Genomic DNA, 13,355 nt, shown 5'->3' on the forward strand with positions numbered 1-13,355 from the left:
GAGCGGGAATGGGAAATGATTCTTAACTGGAAGCTTGATGTGAATGAGGATGTCTGGACCCCAGGGCCAGGGACTGGCCTTTGCTAGAGAAACCAGTGACACACTGAACCAGGCTAAGGAAAATGTTTCTTGGAGTCAATAACTGGAATAGCAGCAGGATTGTGCAGCAAAATGTCTCACGAGAGGAGTTAGCGCATTGGTGGTCCGGTAGCAGAAGTCACAGATACAGCGGGGGAGGTCTAGCTTTGGTTTCTGGCCAGCAGAGGGATGAGTTTTATTGTCTCCAAATTTCAGTAGAAAAATTCAGACCCAAACTGTGTGGGATGGGGGTTTCTTTGGTTTTCATTTGTTTTGTTTGTTTGTTTGTTTTTCTCATTTGAAATGTCCTTGATAATTTGTCTGGGAAAACTGTTTGGACAAGGCCAAGGAAGAGTTAGAACAGTTACAAATCTCCATGGGAGTGAGGGGGTCTCTCAGCGCGGGGGAGGGGTGGAGATTTTCATGGAGGGGAGTTGAGGAGATAAATGAGGCTTTTGCTGCAGCAGAGGGAGAGGTTTGGCAGTTTCATTTTTACCAAGTGAACCCCACCCCCCCACACACACTTCTCCCCTGCTGCTGCTGCTGCTGCACCAGCTCAAACCCCACTGTCACCCCCAGCATGTGACCTACAGCTTCCAGCTGACAAAGCCCTTATCTATCAGAAACAAAATCCTTGACTCTGCCCCTTCTCCCAGCTGAGCCCTCCCCCCACAGAGCCCAGGACAAGCCCGACCTAGCCATGCTGGGGGCTTGGGCTTAATCCTCAAGGCCAAGCACAAAACCTTCAGCCGGGCACGTTTCGCTCCCTTCCCACCTCCGCCCAAGCGGCAAGGGAGAAACGGACGAGACATGCCAGCTCGAAGACGCCTCCCTCCCACTTCTCTGTAGGCTGCACAAAGCTCTTGGCCTGCCTCATGCCTCATCAGGGAAGCGTGGCCATGCTGCCCAAGCCTGAGTCACGTCCGCAGCCTGGCCCGCCCTGGCTGACGGAGCGCAGAGCTACATGAGTCAATGGCAGGTTGAGTCGGGAGCCACGGCTCTTTCCCCTGACAGCCACACAGAGCTGCCTAGCGTCCTTAGAGCCTCCCTGGTATTCTCCCATAGCAGCCGCCTGCCGGTGGGGGGGGGGGTGGAGAAAGGAAGCACTGCTGTCTCATTCTGGGACAGGAGGCCCTCACCATGCCCAGGCCTGCCTCTTGCCTTCAGCCCGCTCTTGGCGCTCTGTTGGTCGCCACCTCGCTTGAAAGCCCAGAGCAAAAAAGAAAAAGGAGCATACCTAGCAGAGGATGATTTCAATCTATTGACCGCTGGGTTATGGGCCCAGCACGCTGCCGCTGTGCTACTCTGCTATTTCTTTGCCTACTGCATCCAGCACCCAGTCTCCAGCATCCACACTAGCGCTTTGCGAGCTCTCACGCTGGCAGGCAGATGTGCAGGCTGCACAACCTTAGTAACTGCAGAGGTGTATCTCTGTGGTGCAATGGGTTAGCGCATTTGGCTATTAACCAAAAGGACGGTAGTTGAAGCCCACCCAGGGACAGTGGGGATCCTGTGCTACTTCCTTGTTTCTGAGGACTTGCTCGGAGCCTCAAAGGCACCCTTTTGTCGCCTCAAAACCGCCCCTCTTAGCCTCAGTGGTTTCAGCTGGTGGCCTGAAGCGTGTGCTGGATGCAACTCAGAAACCCATCTCCTAGCAGCCATGCCGGAGGCTCAGGCTTAATCCTCATGGCCAAGTGCCAAACCTTTAGCCAGGCACGTTTTGCTCCCTTCCCGCCTCCGCCCAAGCAGCAAGGGAGAAACGGATGACACATGCCGGCTCAAAGACTGCTGTAGTAAGATGAGGCCCTGAAGCATAAACCCTTATCAGAGGCCCGGTATGAGGCCTAAGGCCTGAACTAAAGCAATGGTCAAGACTTTGTTAACATAAAGCAAAGTTAAGCTGTGAGCCAGAGGCAGGCCCTGCTCACAGAAGCTGGCAAGGAAAGGGCTGATGTTGCAAGAATACACATACCTGAAAGGTACCAGAACACTCCGATACGTGCCCATTCCACCCAGATAACAAGGAACAGGCTGACCCATCCCAAAGATGGCAAAAGAGTAATATGATGGATGGGGTTGTTTTGATCAAACCAACATGTACAAGGTGAGAGGTGGCAACTTACTACGTAGAGGGGTGGTACCTCAATACGTCAGGAGCAGGGCTGTCCCTAGCTATTCTGGGGCCCTAGGCAGCAACCCCATAGGGGGGGTTTGTGGGCGCCCAGGCCTCCGCACGGGGGTGGACTGGCCCCAGGCCTCCGTGGGGGAGGGGGCTGGCTTGGGGGGTGGGGGGTAGAGGGGTAGGGAGGAACCACCCCCCAGCAGCGTGGCTGGGGCCAGGTCACTGCACTTCCCGCAACTCAAAATGACGTCCTTTTTGTGTGCCATGGCTGTGTTACCCCAAGCGGAGTAAGGTAACGCTTCAGAGAGAAAATACTAGAAAAAATTGTAGGGGGAAAGATAGAAAAGGAAAGCCCCTTTTCTCAGAAGAGCAGACTTGGCTCCCTTCCATGTCCGTCACCGGTGGATTTAGCTTACCCTGTGTGATATAATAAAAATAAAGAGAGACAAGGTAATATGGTGCAAACAAGGGTAAGTATAGTAAGGGCAAAGGTGGGGAAAATGGGTGGGGAGAAACACAAACTTAACCATACAGTGATTCAGTGACTGACTTTAGGAGCTTGAAGCTCAGACCCACAAAACCTCCCTTGGCATTTCGAAAACAATAAAAGAAACCCCAGTACAGAAACCTTTCCTATGACTGAGGTGCAGTGGACACAGCGTGCAGGTGTCAAGTTCGGGACCTTCTCCTCTCTGGCTGATTTAGAACCTTCGAGGAGGACCACTGGGAGTCTCGACGACTGTTGGACTTCGTCGCAGGTGGGGAGACCCTCTGGGAAGAGGGACCCTCCACAGGTCAAATGGATTCAGTTCGCTGTGACGGGGATCGTGATGACAGGCCTCTCCTTCCTCAACCTCGCTGCGGGATAGATGGTGCTCTTCTCTCTAGCTCTGGAGTATTAGGAAGACCTGACCATGCACGCACTGCCGCTGGAATGGACAGCCCCACGCAGGCACTGAGCACGCTCTTATAAGGCCTTTTTGGCAGGAAAAACTGGTTCTGTCTGGTTTGAGCCAGAGGACTCCAAGGTCTAAGTTGTAAACAAGTTTGCTTACAAGGATGGAGTCCAAAGGTCATAGTTCATATACTCCATATTGAATTCTATTAAAGCTAGTGATTCACTTATCATTACTTTAGAAATACATTATTAAAACAACTAATTGAACATATTAAACAACACCAACATTTCTTACTTCTTTATACCTAACAGCTGACAAAAACCTCCCAGACAGAGAAGCAGCAGGCCAAAGGGTACCATGCAGCTGCTGAAGTAGCTCAGTTGGGCGCACATTAGACTGAACATCTAAATGTCCCTGGTTCAATCCTGGGCTTCAGTAGCCTTTTCATCCCTCTTTGTGCAGGGGTGGCTTGTTTTCTGGGAGCGCAGTGGCACCTTTACCTGACACAAGTCCCTGAACTTGAGCTCCCCGGTAGGACAACAGAGCATGGGCTTCTGCCCCTAGTTGGCCCACCTGACCTTTAACAACGAGGGACAGGAGCTGTCTCTTCCACAGGACTTATTGGTCAAGCCAATATGGCAGTAAGAGAGTGGGGCAGGGCAGCCCTTGGAGATGGTGCCAGAGGGGACAGGGACTGGGGACGAAAGCTCCTCTGCGCAGGTGAGCGAGGGCAGTACTGGGGAACGGGCATCTGTAAAAGTGGCCACGTGGAACATGGCAGGGATTCGGGGGCCCTGGAGGAGGGGCTTGATGTTCAGTGCCTTGGAGCAGCTGGACTTGGACATGGTGGGGGTTCAGGAAATGCACATTAATGGCTTTAGGGTAGCTCGATGGGCAGAGGGTGGTCCTCGAGGCGAGGGAAGAACGATGGGGTTGGAGTCTTCTTGTTCACATTCGTGGTTCGAGTACATAAGGTGGTGGAGCTCTGACTAGGGAGCTAATTACTGGTGGATTTTGTGCTCCGTGTGATACCAGTCAGCTCTGTGTTCTTGGGGAACCAGGGCGCAGTATCCAGCCTGTCTGACTCATGAAAGACACCCCTCCCCCCCCCCCGAGCCTCTGCTTAAACCAAAACCTATCAGAGAAAAGACTTGCAGAGAGCAATGAAGGGCACTGGGAGAGACACCTAGACCCCTCTTGACAAGGGTGACATGATTAAGACATCTCCATTAGCATACAAAATGGAGAGAAGAGACAACTCCCCTAGCCTCATCTGCATGAGAGATGGGGCAGGGAGACATCTCAATTTGCATACAGATTGGAGAACAGAGAACCACACTGAACTCTGGGACCAGAAAAGCAGGGAAGCACTGCATCATGGGAATCTCTGCTCCAGATGCTAATGAACCTATGCCTGCCCACACCCAGCTCAGCAGTTATCAGACCAATTCTAGTAAGGAATCCTTGACTGATATCCAAACTACTGAAGCAGTCTAGTTGGATTGTGAGCTCCCTGGAAGAAAACACCACCCATAGCTAGGAGTGATCAGCTCCTATTATCTAGCCTAAAGAAAACCCTTGAGTCATCAGTTTACCCATAAACAAATCTAGTCTTCTCCCTTGGACCATTGTATTTTCTCTACAAAAATCCCTACTCATCCTCCAGTCAGTTTTCTGCTGCTTAGATCCAGACTATGCATCAGTTCCACTAGAACTCCATCTTCTCCTGACTGATCGTGCTGGGGGCTCTGCCTGTCTCCTGCCCTCAGGATCCTGAGCTACCACCATCACCTGGGAATCCCGACCAGTTCAAGCTTAAGGGAGCGGTGAGATCCCCTTCTCTCTCTCTCTCTCTCTCTCTCTCTCTCTCTCTCTCTGTTTGTTTTCCTTTCTACCTTAGGTATTAACTTTTAATAATGTATGTTATGTTGGTTTAGCCCTCCTTGTGTAGTTATCACTATTATTCAATAAATAACTTTTATGGTTAAAATCTGGTTGCTTCTCTCTCTCATTGAACTTTACTCTTTTGTGTTTTTAGCTTCCCCCAGTCACTCTGCAGCAACGCTTCTTGTACCTAAGCTAACGATCCCTGCAGTGCCCAAAATACTGTGGGGTTTGCTCATCAAGTAGGTTACTGCCAGTACAATTGTGATGTGAGAGTGGGGATAGGGACGTGCTGAATCTGGGTAACAGCTTGAAAGTGCTGCTTGACCCAGTCCATGGAGCCCAGGGGCATATAAGGGGGGGCAGCTTGAAAGTGCCGCTTCATACAGCCCAGTGAGTCCAAAGACATATAAGGAGTCAGCTTGACAGTGCTGATTGACCCGGTCCGCTCAGACTTGCTCTTTTGATGTATGTGTGAGTGTGGGTGTGTTCATCCAGTTCTGGGGTTAGAGAAACCCAGCCCTAGAGAACCTAGGTCCTGCAGGAGAGCTCCATTGGGAGGGGACTTGCAGACGGGAGAAGTAGAGCTCCATATAAAAACACAAGTGACACAAGCAGTACATTGATAGAATTACAGAACCCCCCCCCCCGCCAAAGAGTAACCCGAATAAATGAGCATATACCAAAGTAACAGGCAAATCTGGTAACACGTGGCACTGGTTACCGCTATATTAGTGTTTATGGTCCCCAGTTAAGGTGTGAAAGGAAAGATCAATGGAAGGAACTGGCTCCCTTCCTCTGGACCTCATGGTGTTTGGTGTTGGGGGATTTTAATTGTGTCAGCCGGCCTGAGGACCACTGGTCCCGTTTTCCCGACCGTCAGAGGAAACATTTTTACAATGAGCACTACCTGGCGCAGGTCTGTAGCAAGGTCGGCTTAAAGGACGTGTTTCTCCGTAGTGGAAGCAGTGGAGGGAGGGCTGTAGCCTCTTATTCCTCTGACCCGAGCTCACACCAGCCGCAGATTGGGTACACCTTTCTGCGGGGACAGGCCAGGAGTCACATTGACCGGATTTACGTGAAGGAGAGCACGTCGACAGCCCAGTGCAGGGTGGTGCTAATGGACTGTTCGGATCACACAGCTCTCACCGTGTGCTCAATGTGGGCAATTCCCTGACCCATGGCAGAGGATATTGGAAGATGAACATCCAGAGCTTGCAAGATAAAGGAGCGGGACGGCGAGGCCTGGCGGTGTTGGCAGAACAGGAAAGCATCAGAGGTTTCTATGGCAACTAGGGGGTTGGTGGGAGTTGGTGAGGGAGGAGTTGGCGGCTTTGTTCTGGCAGCCGGGCAAACACCACAACATTAAAGAAACCAACAGTGCCAAGTCCTGCAGTGTTGCCTGTGGGATTTCCACAAGAGCATCCAGGCAGGGGAGCCAGTCAGAGTGTGACTGTATGACCGGATCAAGCGACAGCTGGCTGAGTTCCGGGAGATGAGTCTGCAGCTGGCTGATATGAATGGGACCACTGAGTGAAGGGAGGGGTGGCCTCCCCTGACATTTTTGAGGCCTGCAGGGAACGGAGACAAAGCAGGGGGGTGTGCGGACTCAGGGCAGGGCCCGCGGATCTGGTAGAGCAGGACTATAGTCGCTGGAGGAGGAGAGAGAGTCCTGCAAGAGGAAGCCGTTGGTGGGAAGCAATAAGTGCAGCGTGCAAGCCAGCCAGCTGAGAGTCACAGGCATCCAAAAACAAAAGTCTAGTAGGTGCCATGGTGTAATGGTCAGCACGCAGGACTTTGAATCCTGCACTCTGAGTTTAAATCTCAGTGGGACCTCCTGGAGCTATGTTGGTTTGCTGCAAAGCCTTGGATGCACCAGATTGAGTGTTTTTCCCCTCCTGCTGGGTGACTGATGCCCACTGGAGATAGGTCTTTGGTCCAGCTGGTTCAATGGATTGGCCGCTATAGGTTGGGATCCTAGAACTTAACAGTCTGGCTAGAGATTCCTGCGGTTTGACCTGATGGTTGTTTTTCTCACTGCTTCACCTCATGTCCACAACTTTGGTCCCTGTACCTGCAGCTGCCACCCTCTTCCTCTTGCCCACATGGCATTTAAAGGAAGCAGTGCCAGAGCCAGGCTTAATAGTCAGAGCTAGTCAGGAGGGAGGAAGAGTCCCAGGCTGGAGCCCAGCACACCTTTCCTCCTCTGGGCACCTAGAGCAGAGCCGGCAGATGCAGACAGCTCCAAGGGAAGGCTTAAAAGCCACAGAACAACTGAGGTCAGGACAAGAGGAGGGGAGGACCATGCTTATGTGTGGCCAATAGACAGCCACAAAGACACCCGGCCAGCCTGCTCTCTGCTCCCTGGCATGCCGAACCCCCACTGAAGGCAACCCACAGACCAGCATTCATTCTGCAGCCAGCATCACAAGGTGCTAGGAAAGCAGGGCCAGCCCCCCGGTGGGGTCTCTGACCGTTCCCACTCACGGGGCTCCTTTTGGCAGTGGGGTAGGAACCCCCCCCCCACAGTATGCTGGGCAGTGGCCTTTTGCCTTGGGCTCTTAAATCCAGACACCAAAAGCTCTTTGGCTGTGCCCCTCCCTTCACTGCACCTCACTCACAGCTGCTGTCCTGGGTCAGCCTGCTCCCTGCCATGCCAAACACCCACTGAAGGCCACCCGCAGAGCAACATGTGGGGCAGCTGCTGATGCTCTGTGGCCATTATTGAAAATGGTAGGAAAGCAGGGCCAGCCCCCCTGGTGGGGCCTCTGACAGTTCCCACTCAAGGTGCTGACTTTGCCAGTGGGGCAGGAGATTTTACCCAAGAGGCTTTTCCCCAGCTGGTGAGAAGCAGAGAAACACCCAGGCTCCAAAGGCGCTATTTAGCAAGTCCCCTCAAGCACAGGGACAAGCACACATTTGGAAGAGGGAAACTGCTCTACCGCTGGCCTGGGCAGCTGCCCATTTTCTTTGGCAAGTCAGGAATGGCAAAGGCTAGACTGGAAGTACCTGGGGCTCATGCCCCAGCATTTGCGACGCCCAAACCACAACTCCTTCCTGGGGCTCTAGCTGAAGCCAGAGCATTGGCCTGAGCAGCCAAGAAGAGGTTTCACCAATGTCCAGAGAAGGCAGTACAAGCTGGTCCCATGGTGTAATGGTCAGCACTCAGGACTCTGAATCCTGCAATCTGAGTTCAAATCTCAGTGGGACCTTGTGTTGGCTTGTGGTAAATCCCTGGAGTTGAAAGTGCTCAACTTTCCTGTTTCCAGGTGTGCAAGAGGGAATCCTTCCTCTCCCGCTGGGTGACTCACACCCACTGGAGTCAGGCATTTGGTCGGGATGGCTGCAATGGGTTAGTGTTCTAGAACTGGCTGCTGATTCCTGCAGTTCTGTGGTTTGACCTGATGGCTGGGATTCATGATGCCCACAAGTTTGGTCATTGTGCTTTTTACCACACTTTTCCTCTTGCCCACATGGCGCTTGAAGAAGGAGTGCCAGGGCCAGGCTTCGTAGTCAGAGCTAGGCAGGAGGGAGAAAGAGCCCAGCACACTCAGGGAGGGAATCTGGCCCAAGACTCAAAAACTGATTACAAATTCTTTTAACAGTAAAGTGGGACCCTGATACGATTTCAACAATACAGTGATTGGAACCTGTTGGTCTGTGGTTAACAGGAGGAGACTGATGCAGGTGTCTGGCAGGGGATTGAACTGAATAGCAGGAGCTGGTTCATGGGAACCCAACGTGCTGCTGCACCAGCCTGAGAAACTCATACTGAACCTGATCATCAGCAATGTCAGTCTAATGATTGTCTCAGAGAATAACCTGCCCTAACGTCTATTTCACAGACAGCTCAGTAAGTGTGCGGTGAGCAGGGGGCTGGGACCCAGCAAATCCTGAGCCAACCAAACCGTCTAGCAGGTTCCTTGGAGTTTCTATTTCAAATTCCCAAGAAGTTCACAGCTAACGTGCTGGGATGAGGGCCCAGGACACAGCTGGACATGACCAAACAGTGGAGAATTCTCTAGTGACTCCTGGTGATCAGATGGACATTGCAGGAGATGGGCCATTGGTGCCAGGTGAGGGATAAATGACTGCGCAGTTATTTCTGTCATATAGTGATGCCGAGCACATGTTCAGCTCAATGTATTTGTGTTGGGTTTATGAGCAAATGTGCATCATCCATTAGAAATTTTTTATTTTCCACTGGAAATTTGAGTTTGCTTCACATGACACTGACCCAGGGGAGTATACAGTGCAGGGGATATCACCATGGAGCTACTTTTTCCTGTCTCTCACTGCTCCAATTTTCCTCCCTGAGCCCTGAGTAGAGGCCAGGTCAGTCTTTGCCAGAGGATCGTGTGTCACAATTATTAACCTATTTACGTTGTGCAGGAAAAGAAATTTGTAAAATTCTGTGGGATCCAGGCAAAGAAATGAGAATATCTTAGGAAGGGACCAAAGCTGTGGGTTTCACTCCCAGAGCCAGAGCTAAACTTCCCCAACGTTCAGAGTGCTGGGCAGGGTCATTATTCCAAGTTGGGCCTCAAAAGTGGTGGGCTTAGGGGCACACGTTGATTTTTGTTCAAGTCTTTTATTTTACACTTTTAACCACTGGGCCTGCTTTTTTTAGCAGGTACATTTCTAAAAGGGAAAGTTAAAGAAGTGATTACCAGTCTTTAGTTTGTTCCTTATAGATGTAGCCTGCAATGTAAAGAAGTACCTTTTTCATCCCATGATGTGTTTTGCTTTGGGTTTTACTTCTGTAAGAGAACCGAATCCGGACAGTATAAGGTATAGAAATAATACAGAACTAAATGTGCAACAGCGCCCATCTTCCGATGTCTTTCAATAGAAGCTTCTCCTTACTGGTCTACACTGTGGGGGGGGGGGAGGAATCGATCTAAGATACGCAACTTCAGCTACGTGAATAGTGTAGCTGAAGTCGAAGTATCTTAGATCGACTTACCTGGGGTCCACACAGCGTGAGATTGACGTTCGCGGCGCCCCCGTCAACTCCGCTACTGCCGCTCGCTCCGGTGGAGTTCTGGAGTCGACGGGGAGCGCGTTCAGGGATCGATATATCGCGTCTTAACGAGACGCGATATATCGATCCCCGATAAATTGATCTCTAACTGCCGATACAGTGGGTAGTGAAGACGTAGGGAGTGAGACCAATGGATGTCTGACACGTTAGTCCGAAACTATTGGCTAAGAGTATCGGGCAGACTGTATGAAAGGGGATGAGTCATTTAAATGGGGCTGTGGATTAAAGATGGAAGCACCTAGCAGGCTCTGGCCAACACCAGCCGTCAAGCTGCTCATGAAGAGGCGTTATGAAGGCGACGTTGTGGGACCTGTAAAAAATGGGACATTTCACAGACTCATGGATAAAGTACTTGTGCCCCACACAGCGTCTGCCACCGCACACTTAGGCCATGTCCACACTTACAAGCTTACAGCGGCACAGCTGTACCGACACAGCCGAGGTGCTGTAAACGCGCTCGTGTAGCCGGGTTACGCCGAGGGGAGAGAGCTCTGCCACTGACAGAATAAAACCAGCTCGAAGGGTGGTGGTAGCCATGTCGGCAGGAGACATGAGTCACAAAAGCACGTATGCCGGCAAAACATATGTCACTCGGGGCGGGGTGTATGTGTGTGTGTGTGTTTTCACAGCCCTGAGAAACAAAAGTTTTGCCAACATAGGTGCTAGTGTAGACATGGCCTCAGAGGATGCAATGGTCTAGTCCACCACCTGGGCGGAGCACCCCCCCATTTACAGGGTTTGCTAGCAAGCCCTTCTCTCAAGCTCAGAGTTTTACAATCCTTAGAGCACCTTCCACTTATAAAGTGTCTCTGACAGAGGCTGTTCCCTTTAACACTGTGACACAGTCTGATCCCTGGCTTAGACCTTCTTATTGAGAAACAGTCCACAATGTCATGCTCCCTCTGTGTTGTTTCTAGTGTAGGAGAGAGAGTGTGATTCAGTGTATTTCCCATCTCTCCTGAGCCCAGGTCGCTCTGAATCACTCACACTGCTAAATGGAGCGAGCCGGTGGGATGGGAGAGGTGAGATTTCCCTCCGTGGTGAGTGGGGCAGAGGGCTGGATGACCAGTGGGACATGAGCAATGCCAGCGTGGTGAGCAGCTCCAGTGTGGAGTCACTGAGAAGAGCCCAGTGTGCAGGAAATGAGACTCGTCTGACTCGCTGTGACAACTCCACGGCTGAGACAGGCCAGGCAGGAATTGCTGAGGACATCGGTGTCGTTTGTTCAGGTGATTCATTTCCAAATCTCACAAACATTCTCTGTTCAGTAGGAAAATACACATTAAAAGCCGGGCTCTATCCCTGCAGGGAGCAGGCGGATCAGACTGGTGAATGGGGCAGGTCGCTGCGCCGGGAGAGTGGAGATTTATTACAGTGGCAGCTGGGGGACAGTCTGTGACAATTTCAGGGACCTGCCAGACTCCAACATCATTTGCAAACTACTGGGATGTGGACATGCCAGCAATGCAACTGTCTCTGCTCGTTATGGGCAAGGAAATGGGCAGATCTGGCTGGACGACGTGAACTGCTCTGGGAATAAATCCGATCTCTGGGAGTGTCCTTCCAGGGGCTGGGGCCAGCACAAATGCAGAGACAAAGAGGACGCGGGAGTTCTCTGCTGACGTCGGTTCTGGGAATGCTCTTGTGAGCCGGGTTACCAGGGGATTTAACAGAGGGGGCAGATGTTTAAGGAGATTGCTGAGAATGATCCTCTACCTGACTGTCTCTGCCTCCCTTTCCCTTGTGTAACTACCTACCAACGTCACCATTAGAAAGTCCTCAGGTCCCACCCAGAGATATTGGAGATAGTGCAAGATTTCCCTGATGTACGAATGCTGCATCGCAGGTGTCTGAAGGAGACTGTATCCCGGACACCAGTGACAGAAAAGGATTTAGGGTCCTAGTGAAGAAATAACTGAACATGAGCTCCCAGTGCCGGGTGTGGCAAAACGGGCTAATGCGAACCTTGGCTGTACAAACGGGAGCAGTGAGTAGGAGCAGGGACTACATTGTACTGTTGTGTATGGCACTGGTGAGACACAGACTGGAATCCTGTGTCCAGTTCTGATGGCCACAGAAATTGGAAAGGGAGCAGAGCTGAGCCACAAAAGTGATCTGATGGCTAGAATAAAAGCCTTCCGGTGAGAGATTTCAGCATGGATCTAATAACCCCTCCATTCGATTTTGTACCCGGATTTGGGGAAAAGCCAGATGGTGAAGTCGTATCATATGATGCTGCTCTTTACATTCCACTAGTATCTCTGGAGGGTGTTAAACAGCAGCAACTAAAGTTCAAGATTTTAAAATCAACAGGTCCAGATCACTTGAATCCAAGTTTTGAAAAGAGCTGGCAGAGAAGCTCACTGGGCTGTAAATGTTGATTTCTCAATAAGCCTTGGAACACTGAGGAAGTTCCGGAAGACTGGAAGAAAACTAACATTGTGCCAGTATTTGAAAAGGGTAAATAGAAGGTTCAAGGTAACTATAGGCCGGTCAGTCTCACATCAATCCCTGGCGAGATAGTGGAGCAGCTAAGGAACTCCATTAATAAAAAATTAAAGGAGGGTAATATAATTAATGCCAGTCACCACTGAGAATAAAATTAGAATAATCAAAAATTATTTATGGAAAATAGATCCTGTCCAGTGTGGCTGATAAAGGTATTAGTGCTGATGTAAGACTTAGATTTTTGTAAGATGTTTGATGTGGTACGGCACAAAATTTGGTGAAAAAACTAGAGCGATACAAAATGAACATGGCACACATTAACTGGATTCAAAGCTGGCTAAGTGATGAGTTTCCAAATAGAATTGTAAACAGGGGATCGGCACCAAGCGGTGTGTTTCTAGAGGTGTTTATCAAAATATAAACTAACTTACAGACCAGGAGTATTCCTAATGGCACAGGTGTGCCTGCTTCTCCTTGCACTTTTTTTCCAGCTGGGGACATATGTTAGAAAGACTCAACCTGATCTCATCTTCAATTATCAGCCTTTCAGCCAGCACAGGGAGCAGGCAGGGAGTACCTAGGGGCTGTGTGCGTGGAGGGTGGTTAGAGGCTACTCCAGAGATATACCGAAGAAGCCTCGTGCTGCCCACAGTCCTTGCACCCAGGGCGCCCTGTGGGACGATGAGCCTCTGGGACACCAAACGGATCCATGTCCAGGGATTTGACAGGCTACTTCCATGAACACAAATCAGCAAACCCTGCAATGGCCCCAGCTCCACAGGACGCGGCGGGCGAGCGCTGGCAGGGGAAGGCAGGGCACACAGGGTTGGCTTGGGGTGCTCTTTAGTTTCCCAGCATGACCAGCGGGGAGATGGCAGGC

The 13,355-nt window shown here is 51.0% G+C and overlaps 1 protein-coding gene and 2 non-coding genes across 3 annotated transcripts in view; 2 read left to right on the forward strand and 1 right to left on the reverse strand.

Annotated features, from left to right (window-relative positions):
* Positions 1-13,355, reverse strand: part of LOC135889537 (zinc finger protein 436-like) — a 77,501-nt gene that overhangs the window by 43,240 nt on the left and 20,906 nt on the right. The gene's annotated exons all lie outside the window — the stretch shown is intronic.
* On the forward strand, positions 6,748-6,819 carry TRNAQ-UUG (transfer RNA glutamine (anticodon UUG)). The gene has a single exon. It is a non-coding gene; the product is annotated as a tRNA-Gln (tRNA).
* On the forward strand, positions 8,124-8,195 carry TRNAQ-CUG (transfer RNA glutamine (anticodon CUG)). The gene has a single exon. It is a non-coding gene; the product is annotated as a tRNA-Gln (tRNA).

This window comes from Emys orbicularis, chromosome 15, assembly GCF_028017835.1.
Source record: "Emys orbicularis isolate rEmyOrb1 chromosome 15, rEmyOrb1.hap1, whole genome shotgun sequence".
NCBI lineage: Eukaryota > Metazoa > Chordata > Testudines > Emydidae > Emys > Emys orbicularis.